The sequence below is a fragment of the Schistocerca gregaria genome, chromosome 4 (assembly GCF_023897955.1).
Source record: "Schistocerca gregaria isolate iqSchGreg1 chromosome 4, iqSchGreg1.2, whole genome shotgun sequence".
NCBI classification, from domain to species: domain Eukaryota; kingdom Metazoa; phylum Arthropoda; class Insecta; order Orthoptera; family Acrididae; genus Schistocerca; species Schistocerca gregaria.
The window spans coordinates 341,225,455-341,249,608 of record NC_064923.1 but is presented as its reverse complement, the minus strand read 5'-3'; the positions used below and the strand labels follow the sequence as shown (position 1 = coordinate 341,249,608).

The window sequence follows — 24,154 nt, the reverse complement described above, 5'->3', positions numbered from 1 at the left end:
ATCATCAGCCTATTCATGTCATTCAAAATGTTTAGTAATTATTCTCATCTTCACTGATAGCAGCAGCGTCGTCATTGAATATTATTATTATTATCCTTTCATCCTGTATTATATTTCCACTCACGAACTTCTTATATTTTCATCAATGATTGTTCGATGTAATGAATAAAGAATGATGAACAAAGACTAAGCCGCCGTCTTAGACTGTTTTTCATTGGTGCACTTCCGGGTCTTGCAGCACAGTTGTTAGCTCCTGATTTACCCGCGTATTGTACGTTACCTGTAATATTTTACACCAATAGGTATTTTCCTCATTATTTCGAACATGTTGCACCATTGTAAGATGTCAAGTGCTTTTTTTAATTCCATGAATCCTATTACTTTCACTTGATTTTTCTGAAGTATTACCTCCATTGTCAGAGGTAACTTCAGCCTCGCGTCTGCTGTGTCTTCGCCTTCGTTAATGTCGATCTCATTCTATTGCATAATTAGTATTCCTTTACGTTGTCTTCAAGTTTAATGCATGGGTTATCAAACGCCGAAGTTGTACTGGCCATGTATCACTGTTCGATAATTGGTTTCAAGTGAAGATATACCGCGAGGTGGTGCAATTCGCCTGCGCGAGCGAAATGCATATTCTTTGACTCCACGTTGTTCCATCGCGAGCGAAGAGAAGTAAGAAAATCGGAATGTGACTGGACTTTGTTACGATAAGGATAACGAGAGCGATATGTAATGGTGATGTGAAGTTTAGTAACGGCCATAATACAGTCTGTTGCATTTAAAAGGTAACTGCGCGTATTTAATTTTGATCATAGGATTCTGTGATGAACTATTTTGTCCTGCAAGCTTGTATAGGACTTAGAACATTTCGTGGTCGATGTTTGCTGTAGAACCTGCTTCAGTAACACGATCAAAAGCATAGAGAAGGTTTTCTCTGCTAAAAAGAGCTAATGTCACTCGCAGACAATCATCGAATGACCAAATGAGAGTGGTAGTGTTCTAATTCGAGAAGATCCTGTAGAAGTTTTCTTTCCCTTTCATTTCAAGAATTTTACGGACAACCGTCGGAGTCGGCAGCTGCTTCTCTACCACGAGATTAACTTGTCTACCTGTACGAAATCACGTATGCTGTGGGAGTAGTCTTCACCGATCGGGATAGTTTCCTTCACAGACATACAGACAGAGACACTACATACACTAGTTCAATAACAACAAGTTTTATATTACCAGCTTGATAAACATTAAATTCTTCGATTGAGCATTAATATTATAGTATAGCACTTACCTCCCCATCTTATCTTTGGGATGATATTTTTCCGGAGGTCTGATGATTTAGCTGCACTCTCATAGAATCTATAAACCATTGCTAATGGCTTTTTGTTTACTAGCTCCGTCAAAATGTTAGAAATACCGAAGGAATGGTATTTGTGCATTTCAGTTTCTTACCTCAAGTCTTCCAAAGTTTCGTTAAATTCCGACTCTAATACTGAGTTCCTTATATATCTTCTACACCGACTACCGTTTTATCCTCTATCTTGTCATCAGGCAATTTCTCCACATCGTGGAGCCGATCACTGAACTCTTTCCACCTATTCGTTTTTGCCTCATGCACTTTTCATGTTGATGTCTTTGCTTTTATTATTTTAAGTTGTTTTTAACTTTCCCATATGCTGAATTTGTCCTTCCGGTGACCATGACTTACACTGGTGTGTTACAGTCTTATCCCAAATATTTTTGTACTACCATCTTTCATGGATCAACCGAATTATTTCGTCTGGTACCCAAGGTTTCCTCGTAGCTACCTTCTCTGTACCTAAACTTCAGTTCCCTTGCTCTCTGATTTCCCTTTCTAGAGATGTCCACACCTCTTCAACTGCCGGCCGCGGTGGTCTCGCGGTTCTAGGCGCGCAGTCCGGAATCGTGCGACTGCTACGGTCGCAGGTTCGAATCCTGCCTCGGGCATGGATGTGTGTGATGTCCTTAGGTTAGTTAGGTTTAAGTAGTTCTACGATCTAGGGGACATATGACCACAGCAGTTGAGTCCCATAGTGCTCAGAGCCATTTGAACCATTTGAACCTCTTCAACTGACTTACCTGCTGTCGTATTCACTATCGGATTTACCTCCTCAAACAACTTCAAATGCTCCTTATCATTTCTCAGTACTTTAGTATCTAATTTGTTTCTTTGCTAATCTTCCGGGCGATTCCTTAAACTTCATACTACTCCCTTAATTGTGATATGAATCTGTATCTGCTCCTGGATTTCCATTGCAATCCACTATCTGATTTTTGAATCTCTATCTCACCATGACGTAGTCCAACTTCAAGCCGTAACCAAATACATTTCCTCCTCTTGTGATATTTGGACAGAGTATTCGCTATTACTAGTCGAAATTTACTGCAGACCTCAATTAGTGGTATTTCTTTTCTCTCATTCCTACTACAGATCTCAATTAGTCTTACTCCTCTATGATTCTTATTGACGACGCCATATTGTCAGTAACTCTCTCTTCTGTTACCTTCCTTATTTCTGAACTGTAATCCCAGATGATTATTAGATTTTTCTTCCCTTGCGTTGATATGTAAATCTGAAGTATTGTCGCTGGAGCCGGTTTGCTTCGATTCTGATGAGAATAATTATAGCACGAAACCCTTCATAGTAAATCACTCTCTGTCTTACCCTCCGACTAAGGAAAAATCCTGCTCCCATAATACCATTTCCTGCTGCTTCTGATACGAACTTATACTTGTCTGACCAGAAATCCTTATCTTTTTCCCATTTCGTTTCAGTGACCCCCATTATATGTTTACAGAACCTTGCTTTCCCGTTTTTAGATTCAGTAGCTTTCCTACCACATTCAGTTATCTTACAATCCACACTTCGACTCATATTCGTCACCATTGCGTTTGTCTCCTTCCGTTTGGATTATCAAGCTTATAGTACAATTCGTGCAAATTTGACGTTTTTTTGCATGGCGTCTTCAAGATATTGAAACTTTAAAGGCCATCAAAACACCTCCTTTAATAGTTATGTGATTTTTTTCTATTCTGGCTACTACGTTTTCCACTTGTAAACTAACATCTAATTTTTGTAATACCATATGAATTGCAAATATGAATGACTGTATGTTTGTTACTCGTTTACGCGGAAGCAGGTGGACGGATGTAGAAGAAATCTGGAATGCAATTAGTTTATGCCCTGAATTAACACATATGCTACTTTTAGAAGTGTGTAGTACAAGATATTTATTGATTTGAAGACGGCTGAGTGAAATGTGGGACGATGATTACTGTTAGAAGAAAACTGTTTACCCTTCGACTTTTAACTGTGTCGCATTTGCAAATTGGTATTATAGTTTAATATTTCCAACATAACACGATTCAACGTGATGAATACAGTCCTTATACATTTCTCGAAGTATTTTATCCTTACTTCCGTACAAGCCCGTTGCATTTAAGCCGCTGATTGTCAGGCATATCTTATAGCTTCTGAGACGTCTGAAGACACAACAACTGTATCATTTAAATACTGTACGACAGAGAGACGTCGTGCCTTTACATGCAGAACGTGGCAGGCTTTTAGTGAGGCAGAATTTGATTATGATTAGAAAAAGAGGAAGTACTCTCCTCTGACAGTGAAGATGTAGGTGATGTAGAAAATGTGAAGAAAAACAAGAAGATCTGTGCTGCAACAAATTCCTGAAGTTAGGTTTAGTTTCTTTGCAGACCACCTAGTAGAGGTGTGACCAGAAATTAGGTTTTAAAGTGTTGACCAGTACCAAAATCTGTTGAAGCAAGAAATGCCTCAAAGGCGGGAAATCTGGCTACAATTCCGAGATAAGAGACATGTGCGTCAAATGTCAAAGGTACTTATATACTGTAAAATAAAAAAAAAAAAAAAAAAAATAAAGAAATTTTGAAATGAAACTCGATTTACAAGTCTGCAGCTCCGTCTACTTGCACAAGTTGTTTTCATAAATCAAAGAAGGTATCTACTATCGTTCAATTAGCTGCAAGCTCCTCACACTCTAACAGATACAGGCGAGGGGTCTTTGTTAGACAGGAGGGCGAGGAGTACAGAGATATTTCACAATAAACGCTGTGGTGGAAGAGAAAATTGCGTCGATAGAACGGGGAGGGCAGCCGGGAACTGTGTCAATATTTATGAGTGAATGGCCCTCCGCAGACCACGGTGGAAAAACTGCCAGTTCCGAAATTGAACTACGCATGAGAGCGGGCTGCAAGCACCGTTCCGTTACATGCGCGACGGCGGCGGAATGGCCCGAATGGTTTTGAACTAGTATGAGCCTAACGTGCATTTGCCGACACAATGACACTTACCTCACCGATATGCACACTATATGGAATAAAAGGGAAGAGTATCAGTTTTAACGTCCACTCGCTGTCCACGTCAGTACAGCGGTACAACAGCCGTCATTGTTCAGGGCAATAGGTAAACAGGTGTTCCATCGGAAGATAGGCAGGCTACTCCATCTAGTGTTGCTTACTAACGTGGGACCTGTCGCTGCTTAAAACAATGGTCATCACATCGTGCAACCTCAATCGCAGAACAGAGAGGACGCACCTGTACCTGCTCCAATGCGATGACTTCTTCGGATAGGTTCCTGACACCGGATACGTCACGCCAAATGACTCCGTTTAGACCTCGTGTTAGTACACAGCGTGTACAGTTTGCATATTTATTTCCAGTAATAACTTTTGTGTAAGCAGAGTGTCTGGTAGTAACTAACTGTTTCTACAACCATTTTCAATGGATAAATTTATTTCAGTTTTAAAAGTATGCTGATTTTGCGATTACGCTACGGTGAACACTTTGCAGAGCAGATGAGTTCGTTTATTCTCCACGTTTATATTTTGAATACATTCCAACGTTAGCAGCAGCACAGTCCGGTAATTTTCTCTTCTGTTGGGGTCAGTTTGTACTTCCTCAGTTACTCCTGAATGCTTTGTTTGTATTTTTCGAGATCTTATTCTGTTGTTTTACAGAGTATGATATGGAGAGGGACAGTGCTTGTTTTGAATGGACACAAGGATAATTTTCTGCTGTTTATAAACAGCTGGGAGCTGCAGTGGCCACGGTCGACGGCCTCCTGGCTACTGCGCAAAGGAGCGGCGACATCGGGGCGTCCGTGACGAGACCTGCGACACGTTTGGTGCCGTTATCACTGTAACTGCGTTTTCCTGTCCGCGACACACGACCGGTTCGTCTTCATCCAGAGGGTGAGTGGAACACAGTGGTCGGTTCACGTGTCGCTGGGTGGAAGGCGAAACAGGAAACAGGTCCCACAGCTGGGTCCTTACACGTTATCAACAGTTACGATGTGCTACCCACTGTTCATAATACTTCGGAGCCTTATGGGATGCCTTTCCTGTTGGGCTGGCACCCTACTTTCCTGCCTAGTCCGAAAAAGTGCAGAGAGCAGGTATGCTACCGAGTGTGAACTCCATTGTTCGCAGGGTTTTAAAGCCACTCAGGGATAGAAGGCAGGGTGGGAAAGAATGCCACCCTACATTCGCTATATTTGGTAGGGGCTCTCGTCCGATACGTGGAGAATCGTCTGCCACCAGCTGTTGAGTGCACTGGGTCCAACCTAGTGGCGCATATCGGCACGAATGACGCCCGTCACTTGAGTAGACCAACCTCGTTATTCTGGAGAATGGCTGATTTGGTGAAAGCATCTATAGTTCTATTCATGTATCTTGGCGGTTCGCGCATGCCCGCCCAGACGCGGGAGATTGCTGCGTTGCCAGTTGTACGCGCCAAGAGAAGCAGCGCCATAGTATATAGTTGGAAAAATTACGTTTAGGGTGGAGCGCGCAGTTTATGAAATAAAGCCACCACGGCCGCATTAACCCTTTCGCTGCTACAAAGACTTCCTCCCCACATTCCGCAATGTGCGCGATTTTGTCATCATTGCACTTCTCGCCTGTGCAGACACATGGTGTTTCGACTGCTTTGACACACTTTATCATTCGATTTTGACACACTTTATCATTCGATTTCACAAAAACTATTTTGCCCAAAAATTTTATTTTTACAGATCTTCTTGACTGATACCTTCCCCCCATAAATGACTTAACGTTGTTTCGAAGTTCAACGCAGTTATTGTGGAGCATTAGATGTAGTAAGCCATTGCACGAAATTTTGAACAGTTTGCAGAGGTAAAAGTCCATAGCGTATACTTTCCGTATGGACGATATTAGTTGCCACTACAAATATCAAAAAATTACATTCAAACGAATAAAACTCACGAAGTAATAAACTTTGATATTGTTTTTAAATAAAGGAAATATTAAGCACCGAACAAGGTTTGAACTCTCAACCATCCGCTTAGTAGTTATACACTTTTTTTTTAGTTCTCCATTGGTTTGTTTTCGTTCTTTGTATGTGCTCGGGGCGGACGTCGTAACACATCCGTTTAAGTTCGTCTTTGATCGGTTAACTCAGTTCTTTTATTACAGAGGGTTGCTAAACCTCTGTCCGAATAGGCTGAGCTACCGTGCCAGCATCACTTTAACCATTAAGCTATCGCAGCTCGTCGATCAATATATCTCCCAGAGGACTTTAAAATATCAGGCAAAATACCGACAAACACTGTTGGTATGACTATGAATTACTCACGTTTCGTCGAAGTACAATAGAAAATAAACAATTACCGCTGTTCATTATTGCGAAAAAGCGGTTACTGAGAATGATACAAATACCTTTCCTTGCTATCGTCTGAATTAGGAGGCTTATTGCTTGTTTGGTTTAATTAATCAATAGAATATGAAGCAATTGGTATAAAGAGTGCTTTTTCCAAACTTGCTGTAGAAGTAAGTCTGCTATCAAGACACTGATTTCGTTCAATTACTTTATTTATGACTGAACGTTTCTATAACTGAAGACACTCGTTCGTGCTCTGCACTGCAGTCGAGCTCTGGCAACGTCGTTCTCTGTTCATTGGCGGACTGTGTTTTGTGACGTCAGATGCGCAGAACGAACCTAAACTCGGCCGCCGTCATAAATGACGCGCACTTTAGCATTGCACGTGGTGAGCAGACCATGCGTCTTTCGTAGGGTCGATCATTAGAGTGGAAGGTCTATACCAGAGGGTCAGATAATTCTGCGACAGTAGCGGATACAAATATCTTGAGCTCTGCTGCCAGGTGGAGAACTGCAGTGATTCCTTTAAAAGGTCAGCTGTGCACGAGATGCAGGAAGTGGTACTAGGGTAGCGGCCTACTTGTGGCTTTCACATAAGGTTCTTTAGGTTAGAGAAGCCACCCCCCCCCCCCCCTCCCCTCCCATTTGAGATCAGAGACGTATTGCCTTCCAATGTTGAAGATACGCCAGCAACAATGTTCAGAGAGAATGCTCCTCATCACAGTCGTATAAGGTTAATATGTTAATAAGGTTAATATGATGATAGTTAACTGGAGGACTATCCATGGAATTGTTCCGGAATTACTATCGCTTATTGAAGGTTGTAATGCTCACATCGTTTAGCAATAGAAAGTTGGTTGAACCAGGTAATGAGTAGCAACGAAATCATTACTTGACCTTGGAAATTTTTTCATAATGCTAGTTTAGTCACCATTGATGACGACATATCTATTGCAATAAACAACTCGATAATATCTCGTAAGATTAAAGTACATGCCGAATGTGAATTAATGTGGGTGAAGTTAAGCATCAAAGCTTGTTAAAAAATGGTAATCCGCCGCTTTTATAGACCTGCTGGGTTAGGAGCTGCAGCGTCTGAGCGCTTCAGAGAGAACCTGCAGTTATCGCTAGTAACTGTCCTAATCATGCTGTTATAACATGACTTGCCAACTATAGACTGGGAGACTTATGCTTTGAAAAGTGGTGCCAGAGGCAGGAATTCGTGTGACATTATTCTGAATGTCTTATCTGAAAATTACTTCGAGCAGAAAAGTAGTGCACCAACTCGTTAAGGCAGCGTCTTAGATCTCCCAGCAACAAAAAGACCTGAATTTATCGAATAAGGAAGGTATCAGTGATCATAAAACTGTGATAGAAACTCTGAATTCGAGGATTACAAGGAATATTAAGAATAGTAGATAGATATTTTTGCTTAGCAAAGAGTGACAGGATACAAATCGCATAGTATCAGAGTAGTCAACATCAAAAGTTTAGTGTAGAGGACGAAGATGTTGAGCGCAAATGGAAAATTTAAAAGCACAGTACAATATGCCTTAGATTAGGATGTTCCAAGCAAACTCTTAAGGGATGAGTGGACCACTGTGGTTTATTGGACGTATTAGAAAGCTACTCTGTGAAGAAAGAGAGCTTCACCACAGATTCAAGAGCAGTAAAAACCAAGCTGACAAACAGAAGCTCAATCAATCTGTAACGTATCTTAGAAAAAGACATATTATGTAATAAAGAGAAAACATTGTGTATCATGATTTGTTCTTGTGTCGAATTATGTACTGATCTTTTTTTTATTTAGATAATATATGTGTCGGCGAGTACTGAAACCGCCACAGTCGATACTTATTAAATACCAAACAAAGATGAGAATAGGTGACTAGTATAAATAGTAAAAAAAGAACATTAATTTCTCTGTCGTCTTTTTGGAGTTATTTGAGTAGGATAGCCTGTGACGTTATATTGTGCGCTAGCGTAGCATTCTTTTGTCAAGATTGTGAGAGGGACGTCATTAGACATAACCTCGGAAAGGTGTGTAATCAATTGATTTGTTTAAATGTTTTGAATAGAGTTACTTAGTGAAACATTGCATTATGATTTGTAATAAGCTTGCCTGGTATTTTATTCCATCCCTTTAAGACATTTGCAGTTATTTAAATATTATTCTTGGTGCAGAGCTGCGCTACGAACGAACGAGCCGCTGCCGCGGCGCATTCAAACTACATTAAATGAAATCTATCATACCGCAAAGAAGCGGGCAGGTAATAGTGAAGTAAAATTATTTCTTTCAGCTTTCTGAATTGCAGAGCAGAGCAGCAGATTTTATGATGTGTTTTACAGGTTGACTCTGGCTGCTGATAATATATTACTAACAGTGCAAAAAGATAATTTACCTTCATAATATAAAAGAAATCTTACTGTGCGTAGTTCTGGTCTGGCAAACCTTATAGTAAAAACATATTTTTCTCCGATAATAGTCTCATGTTCTCGTGTTAGTCGTGGTATTTATTGGTGTTTTACTGTTAACAAAAATCCACTGCAAAATTTTGATGTTGAACAATCATTGCGTACTGTAACATCAGTATTGATAACAAAGTAATTTTCTTTAACCTTTTCAATCACTATAAAGTTAAGGAAGATATGTTGAATATGTGAGTTACAGTAACGAAAAATGTTCCGTTAATAGAAAGCCAGATCCAGAAGAATAAGAACATAATATATTTTGTTTTGTTGAAAATTAATGATCCAAAGAAAGTCACAGCACAGCATCACTAAAAGGTATTTCTGGGCTCTTTTCGTAGTAACATAATTTATTTCATATATTAGTTGTTACGCGAGTAATAATAAAACAAAGCAAATAATAATAGAGCCAGCGAAACTGTCGCAAAAAATCGCGGGGCCGAATTTGCAGTGGCCAGGAAAATAATAACTGTTTTTATGTGTTTTCTTTCATTGTCTATTGTTATATACATGTATGTATTTAGTGATAAATGTATGTACGTGTCTCATGATTAATGCCATGTATTAATGAATGTATAAAAATTCTTTCATGAAAAAACGCACCACTGCCAGCGAGTCAGAGGAAACGATCTTGATAGTACTCAGAAACTGTAACGACTACATAATCCGGGGGCAGCCGAACCCCGAAATCAGATAAACTAAAGATAAGACTACAGTGTAGTTGTCCTGTTTGTAGAAGCTTAACTCCAGTGAAGTGATCTCATATTGCTAGTGGTGTGCGTAGTTTGACGTTAGTATTTATAACAAGGCAAAGTTGAGTGTAGATAGTAATTTTTAGTGTGCAATGTGTTGTAGATAAATTACCATATTTTGTGTGCAAGTGGAAAAACTGTCAGATCCTGTGTTCGAGTAGGTAATTTATGAATATGGTTAAATTGCGTAGTCAACGTCCGAGCAATATGGATACTGAGGAACAGCCATTAGTTAGAGGAGGAAATGTAGAAACGGGTGCATTAAGCAGTACAAGTACTCTCTTTGAGGATAAACCATGCGGAAATGTGTGGACAGGGGCACAGTAAGTGGTGCCACCGCCCACCAGTGCTCAAGGAGATGTAGATAAAGAAATTGCACCACCCCCAGAAAAGCAGGAACCAGAGTGTGGTAATCTGACTGCTGGTTATTCACTTCAGGCGATATTAGAGCGCGTGCTGGATTACCAGTCAAAATTAGCGCAACAACAAGCTGAAAAGGACGAAAAAATTGAGATCTTTCTTGCACACCAGGCTGAGCGAGATCGCCAGCTAGAGGAAAAGTTTCTTGCCCAGCTGGCCGAGCGGGATCGCCAGCAAGCTGAGCGGGATCAGCAACTAGTGCAATCGTTAGAAATTATGAAAAAAGAGATTGCCTGTACGAAACAGAATTATGAGTCAATACCTAAGGCCGTGCAGGAGTTGACTGTACAGGCAACAACCTGCAAGTAGCAAACACTAACATTGTAGACGAGATAGGTGTCTTGGCCAACCGATTAGAAAAGCTAGAAATAGATTCTACACAGCTTGTAGAGCAGAAGTGGAACGAACATGCGACTAAAATTGAAACCGAATTCAACTCATGGCTAGAAACGAAGGAGAGCGAGATCGACAAAAATATTGATTCTAAGGTACAAGCAGCCATGGCAGATAGAGATTCCGAATCGTTCAGTACCGCAGTAAATAGTCAAGTACAGAACGACGTGCAAACCATCAGACAAATACTCAGCGAGGATATTCCACAGTGGCAAGTGAATATCACCAAACGAATACCCGAATTGGAAAAGGGTTTAGCACAGAGCAGCAAACATCTTGAACATGAAACTGTGTCGCCAACAGCCGATGTTTTTGGCAACGCACAAACTTAAACGCGACGCAACAATAGTGAATCTTTAGGCGATAATGCGAAGAGCTGTAGCTTCCGTTCGGAGCACACAGCCTATGTCACAGGAGCAAACCAGTATAGTCCAAAAATATTGGTTGAAGAAAGTTTGATAAAAAATAGGCAGTTTCAAACGTTTACTACTGAACGGAAGTCAGTACACCCAGTAGTATTCATAAAAAGCTTTAAAAATATCTTGCCTAGTGTGTGGAACGAAGCACAGAAAATTCAATACGTAATGTCATACATTCAGGGTGATGCAGCGTTGTGGGCTACGGAAGTAGCAGACAGCTGCATGACGTATGAACAGTTCGAACGGGCGTTTTTGTCGAAATACTGCTCGCCTTGTATACAAGAGCGGCTAAGAAAAGAAGTATACAATCCCGAACCATACTCACCCCGGCTTGGGAATCTGAGACGGTATTTCGAGAAGTATATAAACAAGACGCGCTACTGGGATGAGCCGATCTCACCAAGAGACATAATAAGACTCCTAAAATCACATTTACCCATTCATATCAAAGAGAAACTAATACACGTACCAGAGAACGACATGGAATATTTCCTGTCTGTTCTAGATTCAATAGACTTAATCCAGGAAGACGCAAAAGCAGCGTGTGATCACTCACGGAACAATGGATCAGGGTGTAAACATGGCAGAAATAATAGTGCACAAAACCACAACCATTAAATGGTGAGGGCGGTAACAAGCGGCAAGAGCACTCGCACAATGGTAATAATGGTAGAAGTCAGAACGGGTATGGGCAGCCGTCCCATAATAAAAAGCGTCGATTTGACGACCGGTACGATTCCGGACTGCCAGAGAGCAACCGCTGGAAAGATGCGCGAGGTCAGTGGCATAGCAATTACAGCGACAATAATCGCAGTTGGAATCAGAATCAGCGACCAAGCCCAGACCGGCAAGGTAATGACCGGTACGATAACAACAGACCAGTCGTGGCGGCCTACAAATCAAAACGTACACATAGTAGAGGGCGCGGACAATAGCTGTCCAAGTACCTCGCAAGCAAGCCATCCAACAAACTAGAATCGGCCACACTATGCTCTCCATCGCTGGCCGAGGGGTGGAGTAAGAGCAACACGAATGACAATAATATGCCTGGAATACATATGATGCGATACAACGACGGTATCAGTATGGATAAAGATCTACTGACCGAACCGCATGAATGTACGAAAGATAGCAATGAAAATGTGCAAGCCATAATAGAAGCGAAAATCAATGATGTTGCAGTGAATATAATCATCGACACGGATGCCTCAGTGAGTGTAATGAGTACAGAATTGTTTAAAGCGCTGGGGAAGGGACATAGAATACCGACTCTCCCGGTTAATAATTGCAAGGTGTCTGGAGCTATAAGTGCACAGAGCCAAATGAAATCTATCGTACCGCAAAGAAACGGGCAGGTAATAGTGAAGTAAAATTATTTCTTTCAGCTTTCTGAATTGCAGAGCAGAGCAGCAGATTTTATGATGTGTTTTACAGGTTGACTCTGGCTGCTGATAATATATTACTAACAGTGCAAAAAGATAATTTGCCTTCATAACATAAATCTTACTGTGCGTAGTTCTGGTCTGGCAAACCTTATAGTAAAAAAATCTTTTTCTCCGATAATAGTCTCATGTTCTCGTGTTAGTCGTGGTACTTGTTGGTGTTTTACTGTTAACAAAAAAATCCACTGCAAAATTTTGATGTTGAACAATCATTGCGTACTGTAACATCAGTATTAATAACAAAGTAATTTTCATTAACCTTTACAATAACTATAAAGTAAGGAAGATATGTTGAATATGTGAGTTACAGTAACGAAAAAATGTTCCGTTAATAGAAAGCCAGATCCAGAAGAATAAGAACATGATATATTTTGTTTTGTTGAAAATTAATGGTCCAAAGAAAGTCACAGCACAGCATCACTAAAAGGTATTTCGGGGCTCTTTTCGTAGTAACATATTTTATTTTATATATTAGTTGTTACGCGAGTAATAATAAAACAAATCAAATAATAATAGAGCCAGCGAAAAATCGAAAATCAGCATAAGGAGAGCAAATAAGACAAGCGTTCATTGACTCTGAAAGTAATTATTTGTTAAATGATCTTACTAAAATCCCTAAGAGGTTTTTATTTTACGTAAAATCAGTAGTGGCTTTGATCATCTATACAGTCACTCAGTGACTAAAATGGCACCGAAACGGAAGCGAGCAAAGAGAAGACCGAATAACTGAATCTGGCTTCTGAAAGTCTTTCACCGTGGAAGATAGTAAAACGGTCCCTCCTTTTAATCACGTACGAACTTCGAAATGACTGATGTGGACGCAACAGACTGCGGAATAGGAAACTGCACTCACTTAATAATGGAAAGCGAGCAGGACCAGATGAGATTTTAGAAGTATTATGCAAAGGAATATGCTCTCCTTGTGACACCAGTTAATCTTAGTTCGTGAAGCAACGAAGTGCGCCCAACGACTGGGGAAAGAAAATAAGAAAAAAAGCGCAGGTCACTCCCACTTTCAGGAATGGTTGTAGGATAGGTTCACATAATTATAGACTGATATCATTGACGTCAGTCTGTTGAGTTATGACTTTATGGAGAAAAAATTTTTCTCTACAAACGATCAGCATGGATTCTGTTTCTCCATGAGGTCTACAGCGCTGTATACACCGGCTCTTAAGTTGATGACGTGTTCCTAGACTTCAGGAGAGAATTTTACCTTGTCCTACACTGCCGTCTTGTTAAAAAAAAAAAAAATTGCGAGATTACCGAGTATCAGACCAGATTTTCGCTCTCAACGGGACAAAATTGGCAGATCTAAATGTACACTTCTGACCATTAAAATTGCTACAGCAAGAATAAATGCAGATGATAAACTGGTATTCTTTGGACAAATATATTATACTAGACCTGGCATGTGATTATATTTTCACGCAGTCTGGGTGCATACATCCTGAGAAATCAGTACCCAGAACAACCACCTCTGGCCGTAATACCGGCCTTGATACGCCTCGGCATTGAGTCAAACAGAGCTTGGATGGCGTGTCTAGGTACAGCTGCCCATGCAGCTTCAACACAATACCACAGTTCATTAAGAGTTAAGACTGGCGTATTGTGACGAGCCAGTTGCTCGGCCACCATTGACCAGACGTTTCCAACGGTGAGAGATCTGGAGAACGTGCTGGACAGGGCAGCAGTCGAAAATGTTCTGTATCCAGAAAGGCCCGTACAGGACCTGCAACATGTGGTCGAGCATTATCCTGCTGAAATGTAGGGTTTCGCAAGGATCGAATGAAGGGTAGAGCCACGGTTCGTAACACATCTGAAATGTAACGTCCACAATTCAAAGTGCCGTCAATGCGAACAAGAGGGACCGAGACGTGTAACCAATAGCACCCCGTACCATCACACCGGGTGATACGCCAGTATGGCGATGACTAATACACGCTTCCAATGTGCATTCATTGCGATGTCGCCAAACACGGATGCGGCCATCGTGATGCTGTAAACAGAACCTGGATCCATCCGAAAAAATGAAGTTTCGCCATTCGTGCACACAGGTTCGTCGTTGAGTACACCCTAGCACGCGCTCCTGTCTGTGATGCACCGTCGAGGGCAACCGTAGCCATGGTCTCCGAGCTGATAGTCCATGCTGCTGCAAACGTCATCGAACTGTTCGTGCAGATGGTTGTTGTCTTGGAAACGTCCCCATCTGTTGACTCAGGGATCGAGACGAGGCTGCACGATCAGTTACAGCCATGCCGATAAGATGCCTGTCATCTCGACTGCTAATGATACGAGGCCGTTGGGATTCAGCACGGCGTTCCGTATCCCTTCCTGAACCCACCGATTGCATATTCTGCTAACAGTCATTGGATCTCGACCAGCGCGAGTAGCAATGTCGCGATACGATAAACCGCAATCGTGGTAGGCTACAATCCCACCTTTATCAAAGTCGGAAATTTGATGGTACGCATTTCTCCTCCTTACTCGATGCATCACTACAACGGTTCACCAGGAAATGCCGGTCATCTGCTGCTTGTGTATGAGAAATCGGTTGGAAACGTTTCTCACGCACGTTGTAGGTGTCGCTACCGGCGCCAACCTTGTGTGAATGCTCTGAAAAGCTAATCATTTGCATATCATAGCATCTTCAGCCTGTCGCTTAAATTTCACGTCTGTAGCACGTCATCTTCGTGGTGTAGCAATTTTATTGGCCAGTAGTGTAATCTCCGTAGTACCCCAAAGTGGTGTGATAGGACCGTTTCTGTTTACAATGCATATAAATGATCTAATAGAAAACGTCGGAAGCTCATTAAGATATTTCCCAGATGATGCGGTTGTGTAAAAGGAGTATCAACGCCAAAAGACAATATCTGTTAGCAGCATGACCTACAGAGGATTGATAATGGTCTAGGCTCCGGCAGTTGACCCTGTGAGTAAATAAATGTAACATACTACGCACACATAGGTAAAGTAATCCACTATTGTACAACTACACTATTGATGACAAATTCCTGGACGCAGTATCTACCGTAAAATATCTAGGAGTAACTGTCCAGAGCGGCATAACGTACGATGACCACATAAAACAAATAGAAGGAAAGATATATGCCAGACTGAGATTCATAGGAAGAAACTTAAGGGAATGTAGCTCATCCCCGAAAGAAATGACTCACATGGCGCTTGGTAGACCAAATCTTGAATATGGTTCATCAGTCTGGGATTCTTGACAACCACGATTGACGGAAGGCATAGAGAAGATCCAACTAAGAGCGCCGCGTTTCGCCAGTGGATTGTTTAGCCGGCGCGTGGGAGTTGCAGAAATGCTCAACAAACTCCAGTGGCAGGCGCTACAAAGAGGCGCTGTACGTCACTGAGAAGTTTACTATTGAAATTTTGGGACAGTACATTCCGTGAAATGTTGGCAATATATTAGTTCCTCGTGCATAAATCTCGCGAAATTACCACGACGAGAAAATTCGAGAAATTAGAGTTACTACAGTGGCTTACCGACAATCACTCATCCCATGTGCTATTCACGAATAGAACAGAAAAGGTGAAATCAGTTCGTGGTACCAGAAGTATCCTTCATCACACACCGTCCGACGGCTTTCAGAGTAATGATGTAGATATAGATGTACACCAGCAAATTCTTATAAGGGTTGCACAGCGACGGGACAGGAGACTGACTATGATATTTTCAAAATGAATCACGTGGTTGCTGGCTGAATCGGCGGAGAAATATATTTTGTAGATTTATTTATCTTGGCAAGATCAAGAGTGCCGTACTCAACTCCATACAGGATCTCAATGACTCCAGGTGACTGGAATCCTTGAGGAGAGACGTATTTTTCTCTTGGCTGTACAATATTGTACGACAACACCACCATATGTTGAGTCAGGAAATATACTTATTAACACAAAAAAATTACTCGTTGTCTTAACGACACGTCCTTTCATCGTGCGTCTTCTGATAGTTACTATTCTACTCACATTGCTTTCCTTATTTATGATCTTAGCAGCTCCCTTAACCGCCAGCACCCGTCTCTAGCACGTTTAAATATGCTAAACTAGCCGAGTTATCCAGCATACAGGGTTCAGAGAGGTCACAGTTCGAAGTGATAGACGGTAAATCATCGAGTCGAACAGAAGACATACCTGGCGTACCGCAAGGTAGTGTCATAGGCCCTCTGCTGTTCCTGATTTACATGAATGATCTAGGTGATAATCTGAGCAGCCCCCTCAGATTGTTTGCTGTAATTTACCGTCTAGTAAAATCATCAGGCGATCAATTCCAATTACAAAATGATCTAGAGAGAATTCCTGTATGGTGCAAAAAGTGGCCATTGACACTTTGACACTAAACGAAGAAAAGTACAAGGTCATCCACATGGGTACTAAAAGAAATCCGATAATTTTTGGTTATACGATAAGTCGTGCAAATCTAAGGGCTATCAATTCGACTAAATACCTAGGAATTACAATTAAGAGCACACAGATAATATTGTGGGTAAGGCGAAACAAAAATTGCGCTTTGTTGGCAGAACACTTAGAAGATGCGACAAGCCCACTGAAGAGACAGCCTACATTACACTTTTCCGCCCTCTGCTGGAATATTGCTGCACGGTGTGGCATTCTCACCAGGTAGGATTGACGGAGGACATCGAAAAAGTGTAAAGAAGGGAAGCCCGTTTCGTGTTATCGCGCAATAGGCGTGAGAGTGTCACTGATATGATACGCGACTTGGGGTGGCAGTCACTGAAATGGCTCTGAGCACTATGTGACTCAACTGCTGGGGTCATTAGTCCCCTAGAACTTAGAACAACTTAAACCTAACTAACCTAAGGACATCACACACATCCATGCCAGAGGCAGGATTCGAACCTGCGACTGTAGCAGTCGAACGGTTCAGTCACTGAAGCAAAGGCGGTTTTCTTTGCGGTGAGATCTATTTACGAAATTTCAATCAGCAACTTTCTCTTCCGAATGTGAAAATATTTTGTTGACACCCACCTACGTAGGGAGAAATTACCATCATAATAAAATAAGAGAAATTAGAGCTCAAACGGAAAGATTTAGCTGTTCCTTCTCCCGACGTGCCATTCGAGAGTGGAATGGTAGAGAAGTAATATGAAAATGGTTCTATGAACCCTCTGCCAGGCACTTAAGTGTGAATTGCAGGGTAACCATGTAGATGTAGATGTACTTTCTTTCCGTGATAAAATTATTATAATCTATCAGTCTATGCCAAATACAGAGTCCCTATAATTTCTAATGCGTCGCATTAACATAAATCGTAGAACTAAATATACATGTATATCCGTACGCACCAAGTCACTGTGCAACACTTATGAAGCGGGTACTTTTTACGGCATAATTCAACAAGGTTTCTCCCCGTTTTATTAATGGATAATTTGTTGCGTTGCCTGATAGTTCTGACATTAAAGTAATTTTATTTTAGAAGTATCTCCTAGACCATAATTTACTGAGATGAAGAGTTTTTTTCTACTGTACCTCACGGAACTCTCTATATATCGTTTGAAGATATTTTTTGAGAATGGCAGCGGCTACAAGTAGTTTTTCAACGTTTCTATTTAAACATTTCGCAAGAAATAAAAACCTGAGGCTATACGCGTTACCCTTTTATGCATATGTTTGCTACACACTGCAAGTGCGACCCGACATAAAAGCATAGGCCTTTCAAATGTCTTGTAGATAATCTGTTTCTTATGCAATTCGCAATTTCACTATAACTCACCAATAAAAGTAAGCATGTCCATTGCTTGTACATCATAATTTTACTTTAAAACTCTAGGTGTTAATACTCCCACGCATTTGTGTGACTCCAGTCCTGATTCATTACCGATAGATTTAAGATATTCAACATTAAAAGTATCCCACCACCTAAGGTCACGCCCGACACAAAAGAATTACGAAAACCATCGAAAAACAACGCGCCTGCCCTAATACGTAGTTCTGTCGCTGGGGCAGATTTACAATTGTTACTATATGTCGAACGTTTAATCCTAGGCGACCATTAAATTCGTTTCCGCTTTATTTGTGTCAGGAAATGGGGAAGCGCCTGCACACAATTAAACCAGCGCGGCCTAAATGATGTGATCTCACGGCGTCCCGCATTATCGGGTGATATTTGAAGCGCCAGTTTTCATCCCATAACGCGGCCCACTGCATTCGTTCCTGTTGATTTAGCGCCGGATTTTGCTAATCCTGTAAATGTCAATAATTCGCGGCCAGTTTGTTATACGAGATAACAGTAACATAAACCGCTGCACACGCAACAACTCGCAGGCGCTATCGAATATGGAGGCCTCTAACAATACAAATGCAGGTTTACCTGTGCTACGCTTGAAGGGGCGTGTCTTTCGGCTAGTTAGTAACTTTAGTGTATCGTAGTTAACTTGCACAATAATCGTCCTTCCATCTAGCACTGGTCCGGTTCTGCGATAAGATTAGGAGAGAGGATTAGTGGTAACTTTCTTGAAGCACAAGGGCCTTGAGCCGTGCGCCAGCAATGCTTGCCTTCAGGTGTCCTTGTCGATCTTGCCGCGCCTTGATGTGTCTTTGGTTTCATCGAGTGTCGGCATTAGCTTCCTCTCCAGGGGGTAGCGAGGATAGAGAAAGGTGCCATTTAGGTGCTTCCGCTGAGACTCCGGAGATCAGCTAGTTGTAGAGAGTTAGAGAGTAAGGTGACCAGAGGCGTCAAAGCGTGTTCCAAGCGGTTAAAGCGTCAAGTTTCCTACAGTTTCCGGTACAGTCGGCTCGCGGCGTTTGCGTGTGTGTGTGTGTGTGTGTGTGTGTGTGTGTGTGTGTGTGTGTGTGTGTGTGTGCGTGTCATGTAGAAGGCTGTGCCAGCGGATATACATTTGTGTGGATCAGTTGTGATTCTGGAATACACATCAGAGCTGAATTCTCTCCAATACTGTGACACGTTCTCAGCATTATTGCAAGCTAATTATGGGAGTTCTGGTAGTTCTTCGTGGCCCCCGTAGTCGGTCTCCATGATGTTGTTATAGTTACTCTCAGAGGAAACTGTAATGTTCAGTCCCTGTTCCGCACATTCAAATCCACGGCAAGCGGAGAGAAATTGTTCCATACTGAAAAACTAGTTCTTAACGTCCTGGCTAAAGAGTGTTTGTTTATATGAAACTTCATGAAGTTCATTAAGGACTTACGCAATTTGAGGAATTGTAAGTAGTGATTAACGTACAGTGAACTGCTCCCAGTTACGATATTTGTTGATCCAGTATCAACTGAATACTTACGAACGCAGATGGTAACTAAAGATTCCGTTTTAAGTTTGCAAGTGGTACACCTTGTGTGTTTTGTTTACGTTCAGCTAGTCGTGGTAATCGCTTTATGGTTCAAGTGGCTCTGAGCACTATGGGACTTAACATCTGTGGTCATCAGTCCCCTAGAACTTAGAACTACTTAAACCTAACTAACCTACGGACATCACACACATCCATGCCCGAGGAAGGATTCGAACCTGCGATCGTAGCAGTCACGCGGTTCCGGACTGAGCGCCTTAACCGCAAGACCACCGCGGCCGGCAATCCATTTATCCTACAGGAATTTCTTGTATACTTGTTTCGCTGTGTTCAAAATTTTACAAATTCAGCCTGAGCTATTGGAAGTGGCAGACTTGTATGACGGTGGCCACTTTGTCATAGAGTCACTCTCGCTGTATTAATGGCTGTTTTTAACTTCATTTTCCCTCCTGCGCGCTACCTCACATTTAACTACGTAATTCTGATCATCAGCGATTTTCTGTGTATTGCAAAGCTTGATATGATCTTTAGGCATCAAGATTAGGCTTGTAGAAGTAGACATTTGTTACAGGCTGTACAAGTTATAGTGAGAATTGTCCGATTACGTTACTGATATTAAGCCAAATTTGTAAACCTCAGTTTGGTACTGCAGAGCAGCATGTTCTTTACTGCTAATTCACACTTTTAGCAAAAAGTTCAAAATCTAGAATTTTTATGTAACTACAGTTACAGTTAATTGTGATCGGTTTTTATAGAAACATATATAAGTTTTAAGTGGATTTCAGGTTTATTGGTGGTTCATAAGTTTCCAGACTGTTATCTTGAGTTCCACTCTGTGGCTGACCACATTAATATTTCGTTTCGTAACTTGCTTCAGGATAGAGTGTCAAAATTTTACTTCGTGAACAAATTAACTTGACTGTCAGGTTTTGGTTCAAAGGGCCCACGTCATCCCGCATTCTCAGAATTTGTCAACTGAGTTTGCCTTCTTTGAGGTAACCTTTCGTCATAATGATTGTAGTGTAAGACAGCTTAGACTTGCGTTGCTCTGTCGAACGAGGTACACCGGATAAGTGATGATAAATACGGAGGCGGTACCAAAGTCTAGGGCCAATTTTCCTTATGTAGGGAGCATTTCCTACAGGACACATCCATGCCCGAGGCAGGATTCGAACCTGCGACCGTAGCGGTCCTATTTTTCGGAAATATGATGTAAAGTGGGTTTTCCGACCACCATGTATGATTACGGTCTTTATAGGTTTGCGTAAGGGCGGGGGGGGGGGGGGGGGGGGATGTCTACCGTAATCCTCGCAGGTGCTACATCTGTATATTGGTCTGACTGTCAGGTCTATGGACACTAGCGTACTGACCACGAGCGCTACAATCTGGAACCGCGCCACCGCTACGGTCGCAGGTTCGAATCCTGCCTCGGGAATGGATGTGTGTGATGTCCTTAGGTTAGTTAGGTTTAAGTAGTTCTAAGTTCTAGGGGACTGATGACCTTAGATGTTAAGTCCCATAGTGCTCAGAGCCATTTGAACCATTTTTTAACGTAAGCGAGAGATAACTCATGACAACTGTGTAATGCTGGCACATTAATAACCGATGAAACCGCCAGAATCTTGAACGCAAACGTGCATGCACTGTTTTGTACAGGTGCCGGACGTCAGTTTGTATGATAGAGTTCCTTGTCTGTTACACTTGCTCAGCCAATGGAGGGATACTTAATGCCGTTTGTGGATGACCCTGCCGTTGTCGTTCGAGGATTTCCCGCAAGTGCTCGACTGGAGACTGATCTCGTAATCGAGCCGACCAAGGCATTATATCGACACTCTGTAGAGCATGTTGTGTTACAACAACTGCATCTGGGCGAGAGCTATCCTGTTGGAAAACACACCCCGAAATGCTGTTCATGAATGGCAGCGAAACAGATCAAATCACCAGATTCATGTAAAAATTTGTGATCAGCGTGCATGGAATAACCATGAGAGTGCTCCAGCTATCTATCGTACGAAATTGCACGATAAGCATTATTCAATTTCACTCCCGACGTCCATGGAGAGGTCATCTTTAAAACCACGACACCATACAGCGCAGTACAGATGGTCCCAACAACATGCCGAATGGACCGCTCAGGACTGGCATCACGTAATCTTCACCGATGAGTGTCGCATATGCCTTCAACCAGACAATAGTAGGTGACGTGTTTGGAGGCAACCCGATCAGACTGAATGCCTTAGACACACTGTCCAGCGAGTGCAGCAAGGTGGAGGTTCCCTGCCGTTTTGGGGTGGCATTATGTGGGGCCGACGTACGCCTCTGGTAGTCATGGAAGGCTGTACGCTACGTGAATGCCATCCTCCGTCCGACAGTGCAGCCACATCGGCAGAATATTGGTGAGGCATTCGTCTTAATAGATGACAATTCGCGCCCCCATCATGTACGTTTTATGAATGACTTCCTTCAGGATAACGACGTCGCTTGACTAGGTTGGCCAGCATGTTCTGCCGACATTAGCCCTATCGAGCATGCCTGGGGTAGATTGAAAAGGGCTGTTTGTGGACGACGTGACCCACCAAACACTCTGAGGGATCTACACCGAATCGCCGTTGAGGAGTGGGGAAATCTAGACCAACAATGCCTTTATGAACCTGTGGATTATAGGCCACGAGGAATCAGGCAGGCATCAAAACAAGAGGACATACAACTGGGCATTAGAGGTACCGGTGTGTACAGAAATCTGGAGCACCATCTCCGAAGGTCTCGCTGTATGCAATGAGTGATATTCATGAGCAATAAAAAGGGCGGAAATTATGTTTATGTTGATCTCTGTTCAAATTTCCTGTACAGGTTCCGGAGCTCTCGAAACCGAGGTGATGCATAACTTTTTTGATGTGTGTATGTTAAAGTTATTTTGTTGCATGTGTCGTTATAACTATGTCGAGTCTACATGATTACCTACAAAGGTATGCAGTTGTGCAGCTGGCATTCTGCATACCTGCCACATGCTTTTTGGATAGTGTGCTTTTCCAGTCTCTCGTTGATGCGTTATTTTGTATTTATATCAATGATGAAAGCTGCACTATTAGCTGAAGTCTAGATCTGCAGTAAAGTACTGTTGATACTGCGACCAAAGCTGATTTTTTTTTGTGCTGTAATGGGACACAGTGATTCCCATGTAATCACACCTGACGTAATACTGAGATATAATGCCGTAGGTCGGCCACAAAATCATTCAGTATTATCGGTCTGACTCATCAGATGGGAGCGTCATCAGATAATAACTGGCCTACTGGGGACACGTTATGGATGTAAAAGCAATGCTCGGTGTCGCTGCCAAATACGAAGTGGTGTTGTTTCAACTTGCAAATGAGACTATCAAATATTTTTGAAAATATTTGGTAGCGGCATCTCTCATGGCAGTATATCATCCGTTATCAGGCGGGGTGTTATATTCATCCAAGTCACACCACATCATGTTTGGCTGACATTGAGGTGTGATTTTAAAGCCATAAGGTGACAACGGCCATGATTAACTGATGCTGCTCGCATCTGATGAATGAAACAAGTTAATAGTGGATGAAATTGCTCGCGATCTATGACTGTTTTATCTGAACATTCCGCTACTTTTCTCCGCTGCTGTGTAATTCATAAATATTATGCCATTCATCTTAACACATCTTGATTTTCGAATACAACAATGTACCAGGTGGTTATAACTTATAGCTATTCACGGAGGTCCAGTGAAGGGGAGTAATTAGTCTATGGCAGCGATACGTGACAGATATGCTACTATTTTAATGCGGAACTGATTTCAGCTGGAAAAAAGTTAGTACCGATTTCGGGCATCACCTTGCAAATCTGGCGCTGCACAGCATCTCTTCGACGCCTCATTGAACAAACTGTGTAAGTGGCGATTAATAACCTCTGTATTGCATCAATCTGTTCACAGCTTTAACACCAATTAAAGCTTTCACATGAATGTATACACCTTGAAGCATAGCGTTTATGGACGACGACGTAATTTGCATTACGATACGATAACCGTGTATTGTTCCTGGTTTTATTACCACACGATAAGGATTTTACATTTCAGCTTAAATGTTGCTATGAATATTTTTCTGAATGTGATGATGGTCAGACGACTTTATCTGATTGCATAAGTAAAGTCTATTAACAGCAGCTCAATGAGGTAATATAACATTTCTCAAAGAATAAAAGCAACAGCATGCATTTCTCACTTGTTTGACTTTTTCTGCCCACGTAACGTTCCTAATCCATTAGCTACGGAAATGATTAT

General features: G+C 41.8%; 1 protein-coding gene across 1 annotated transcript in view; it reads right to left on the bottom strand.

The window, feature by feature from the left end:
• The window catches only part of LOC126266663 (lachesin-like), a 502,722-nt gene that overhangs the window by 75,764 nt on the left and 402,804 nt on the right, over positions 1-24,154 (bottom strand). The window lies entirely within an intron of this gene.